The sequence below is a fragment of the Ailuropoda melanoleuca genome, chromosome 3, assembly GCF_002007445.2.
Source record: "Ailuropoda melanoleuca isolate Jingjing chromosome 3, ASM200744v2, whole genome shotgun sequence".
In the NCBI taxonomy this organism is placed as follows: Eukaryota; Metazoa; Chordata; class Mammalia; order Carnivora; family Ursidae; genus Ailuropoda; species Ailuropoda melanoleuca.
Genome location: NC_048220.1, coordinates 436,996 through 441,973, shown reverse-complemented (window position 1 = coordinate 441,973; position 4,978 = coordinate 436,996).

Genomic DNA, 4,978 nt, shown 5'->3' with positions numbered 1-4,978 from the left:
GGCTCCCTGCATGGGGGCGGTCCTCCGACCGGTTTTGGCTTTTGTCCTTGGATGGGGCGGTCCTTCTGTCCGGGGGCCGGACTCCAGGACGGGGTCTCCTGGATGGGAGGAGGTTCCCCTGTGGTAGGGCCAGGGTGAAGCTGCTGAGGGCAGTGGGGTTCTATGCTGGTGCGGGCCTCCGGGATGGGGGCGGGGTTCCTCCCTGGACGGGCGCGGCTCCATGGGTGGGGCTTCCGGGTGGGGAGGGGTCCTCTTGGGGGCGGGGCTCCCTGTGGCCATCCTCCTCCCCACCAGACCATCTGTAAGATTTCACCCCACTTCGCCTGCGCGAAGCAGCAACTAATGATAGAGCTGCAGCGGAGACCCCGGGGGGCCGGCATCTCCTCCCACCCCCTCCTTTGGGCCCTGCGGTCCAGCCACCATGTCTGGTGCTCCGGAACAATTCAGGGGCCTGGAGGCCTTGTGGCACCCCTCCCTCAGCCTGGCATCTGCCAGAGCCCCAACCAGGAACCCTACCTGACAGCCCTCGCCTTGCCGAAACCCAGGAACCAGTTCTGCCTGGGGAAAGGACGTGGAGCCCAGTAGCAGAGGGGCCTGGACCCTGAGGCCTGGCTCTGCCCTGGCTGCTGTGTGCCCTGGCCTCAGACCCCAGCCCCCCAGACCAGTCCTACTGTCGCCCAGGCTCCAGCCAGGCCCGGCTCTTGGCTCGACCAGCAGGGACCTCTACTTTGCAATTGACTGAAAGTCTCACCGCCGGGGCCTGCGCTCCTCCCTGTCCTCACATCTCCCATCCACAGGAGAGGAGAAAAGCCTCCAGTTCCAGCCCCACCCTGTCTCCTTCTAGGCCACAACCCTCCTAACGGGAAGGCGGGAAGGGGGCTTAGACCCCAAGGCTGCCCCAGCAACTGGTCTGTGCTGCGGTCCAGGCCCTGCCCAGCACTGTACCCTGCCTCGGAGGCTCACACTGATTTGGGTTGGGTTGTTGGGGACGTTTGGGGAGGGTGAGTCCACACTCATGCTGCCGGCAGAGGCCCCACGCCCCGGGAGGGGTGGTTTCCCTCCCACTCCCCCATGGTCCTGCTGCTGTGGCTGTGGTGTGCTGGCTATGTGTGTCCTAGAGCCTCTGGCTGGAGGCTGCTCCTCTCGTCTGACTCATCACCCTGCCAGGGAACACGAGGCTGCTGGCCAGTGCCCGCAGGGACCTCCCGCCCGGGTGCTGTCCCGTGGAGACCTCTCCTCGCCCAGCCTCTGCCACTGTGAAATGTCCCCAGCCCCTGGCCCTGAGGGCCCACACCCAGGCGGGGGGGAGGAGACGGTGCGGCACAATGACCCGCACACACGCAACCTCCCTCTGCCTTGAATTTTGCGTTTTGGTTTTAATTTTATTTCCAATGCTGCTATATCCACCATACACTGGAGCTAGACAAACAGATGTGTTGTTGTTTTCCTTTTCTTTCTATGAAAGACATTATTTTAGTCATAGCTTGTGAGTTTCAAACAATTGGGGAAGTAAAAAAACAAAAAAGAAGCAAAAAGAAGAAAATGAAACTAGACTGGATTGTACTGGATTTTTGGCAGTGGGTTGGTGAGGCACAGGGACTGGATTGGTGGTGGCCCTCTGGGAGGGGAGATGTCCACAGGCCAAGACGGGAGGACCTGTCTGGTGTGGCCTCCAGAGGCCAGAAGTCCAGGGGAAGAGGGAGGGTCACCAAAGAAAAGACACGGGATCCCCATCGTGGCCCAGCACAGGGTTTTCCAAGAGCCTGGCCTGACTGGGAGGCAAGACATATCCCCTCAACCCAAGGCTTGCCAGCCCAGACAGAGCCTGGATATCAGGGAGCTTTTCTCCTCCTGCCTCCAGCCAAGGCCAACTTAGAAGTCACAGCTCACATGGCTGGAATCCAGCATGAAGGCCACAGGGACATCCCTTGCTGGCAGAGAGCCACTGCACGAGGCCAAGATCTCCCAGGGGCTCCTACCTGTTCTTGTCTACCTCAGGCCAGGGACCCGAGCTGACGCTGGTTGCCTGGCCTCCCCTCTGTGATAGAACATAACTCCAGTATGCAAGGCTTGGCAGCGGTCGGCAGCCTCTAAGTGTGTGGTGGGCTGCGTCCCAGCACCATGCTCAGGACCTCAGGATGGGGATGGGGTGGCCCTGCCTTTGGGAGCCCCTACCTGCCTTTCCAGGCCAGGCAGAGAGAGTTGCCAGGACAGGCAAGGCATCCTGCAGGCTGGAGCCTCCCATGGGCCCTCCATGGTTATTGCCCACATCCACCCTAACTCGGGGTATGTGAAGCATACAGTGTTGAGCGGAGCCTCTGGAAACTGAGGCCACACTGGGGGCCAGGCTTTCCCGAGGCCACACTTTCACTTCTCCAAGCCAGGTGCAGGGTCCCTGTTCTTCTCTCTGTCCTTTGTGCCCCACCTCTGTGCCCCGCCCTGATTTCTAGCCAGACCAACCTATGGTGGGGATGGGGTGGGGGGTTGGGGGGGAGTTGAGGAGTCAGGAGTAGGGGGACGGGCTGGGATACATGGGGGATGGGAGGGAGATAACCAGGAAGATGAGGGCTGAAGGCCCAGCCCCCACCCTCTCAAAGTTCAGGCCCAGAACAGCCAACCTACAGGGGCCATTTGCTGGAAGGGAGGGGCCTGGGGGCAGCCGGAGGAGGACTCACCAGGGCAGAGGGAGGCAAGCCCAGTGCGGCCAACTCAGTAGCTGGTGTCAGGGTCCCACGGACTCCCTAAGAGCACAGGGAGGAAGAGCCACCTTCTGCAGACAGAAAACCACAGCTGGCTGGACAGGGGTCCTGGACAAGGGGGCACAGACCCAGAGCAGGCATGGGTATCTAATCCAACAGAGCCCTGAGCTGGGAGAGCCATGAGAGGCTGTGGAGTGGGAACACACTGAGGGACAAGGAAGGCAAACGGAGGTATGGGGTGGGGGGTGGTTGTGGCCTTGCCCCCTCGGAACAGGACCTGGGGGAAGCCCAGCCTTCCCATCCATCCCCTCCCAGCCACACTGGTCTTCTTCCCAGGAGTCTCCAAGCCACGGAAGACAGAGCAGGATGGGGCCCAGTAGGGCAGTGGAACTGGACAGAGACCCAGGGCCCTGGGCTCCCAGTACCCCTCCCATCACTCCCCAAATCATGGCTGACTCCCCACACCCCACCCCAAGGTCACAGCCTTATGCTGGCTGCTCTCCCACCAGGCCCTTTCCCAGCTGGGGCCCCGGGGGTCAGCTAAACCAGGTGGGCTATGGGCAGATGGTCTATAAAGAAGGAGCCAGTGATTAAGTGCAAAGGGCCAAGGCCGAGGCAGGAGCGTGGGCAGCCAATCTCCTCCATGGGGGGAGTCCAGTAGGGGAGCTCGGAACGCAGCCCGCAGGCCATCCTGGGCTGTGACGCTGGACCAGACACTTGGCACTGGGTCCGGCCTTGGAGGTAGGGGGTGACAGGAGCCCTACTCCAGCCACCCTTGGGCTCGGTGCACAGCACGGAGTGCAGCCCATAGCACTTCTGAGTCAGGGCCCAGGCAGGAGCCGCCCTAATTGGCACCTGCTGAGAACCAGGAGCTGGGGGCTCCTCAGATGAAAGGGTTGGAGAGGTGGGTGGGGTGGGAGGTCACAACGGAGGACGCAGGGGCACAGCCTGCTAGGGGAGCAGATGGGTCACCCTGGGGACCCCCATACCTCTGTGTCACAGGACTGCAAACCCCCAGCATGCAGGCTCTGTCCCCCAGGGGCCCAGAGAGGGCCAGATGCTGGCCTGAGGACACAGCATGTCAGGGACCTGGGCAGGCTCTGGCTTCTGGGTGCCAGGCATTAGGCCCCCTACAGGCTTGGGAGCAAGACCACAGTGGAGATGGTCTCAGCTCTCCAGGGCTGCAGGACAGAGAGAGGCCGAACCCCACCAGAAGGGGGCCAGGATGGGGCACTGGCAGGCTTGGTACATGGGCGGGGGGCTGGAAAGAGCCTGAGTGAATGATGAGCCAAAACCCTCAATTCTGCCAGCCGGCCTCAGTTTCCCTGCAGTGCAAGAGTGGGGTCTCTCCAGGGCCTCTGCTCCTGGCTTTGCAGCTGTGGAATATTCCATGCAGAGCCCCCTCTGCAGCCCGTCCCAGCCCCCAGCCCTGCCCGTATCCCCCATTCAGAGGGCAGGGCAGCCTGACCGGGCCCCTCTGCCTCTCCAGGGAGTTTACAGCCCCTCCCACCGCCCTGGAGAGGGAGGAAATGGGCCCGGTGGGCCTGTTCACAGGTAGTTGAGACAGGAGAGGAATAACCATATTAAAGGCCCGGAGGCAGTGGGGCCTCACCCCACCAGGCCCCCCTTGGCTCAGCCTCCCTGCAAATCTCACACTCCCAGGGCAGCAGCTTTGAAGTCGTGGAAGGGGTGTGGCCAGTCCCCTCCTCTGAGCCCCCACTGGCTCTCCCTCCCCCAGACTCCCACTTTCTGGGTCCTGGGGCCTCAGTTTCCTCCCTTCAGGGACATTCCAGCCACCTAATCACCCTGCTGGGCCAGAATGTCCCAGGGCTGGGACCCCCAGGGGAGCAGGTGCAGGGCCAGCTCTGGGTCCCCCAGCCTGGCACCGAGAGCTAAGCACCCCCCCAACACATACCCTGTCCCCAGGCCCCACATGGTGATGACCCCGGCGCAGCATCAGAGCCTGGGCTAGATGGGCTTCAAGGCCCCACTGGCCGGGTCTTTGCCCCTTCTCTGGGGGGCACGGCCCTGCCCTGGGATTTGGTCTGGGGGCCATGGCCCTGCCTTGTGGTCTGGAATGAAAAACAGGCCATTTTAGGGTCTGGCCTGTTGGCCTGGAGTGGCCCCACTCCCTCTGCCCTCCCCTACACCATCCTCCCCCACCCCAAGCCCGAGGTCTTCCGTGACCTGCTCAGCCCTCTTGCCATCTGTTTCATTGTTGAAACCCCATCTCCCTTCATGAAACCTTCATGCTACCCCAAGGACAGGGGATTCTGAGG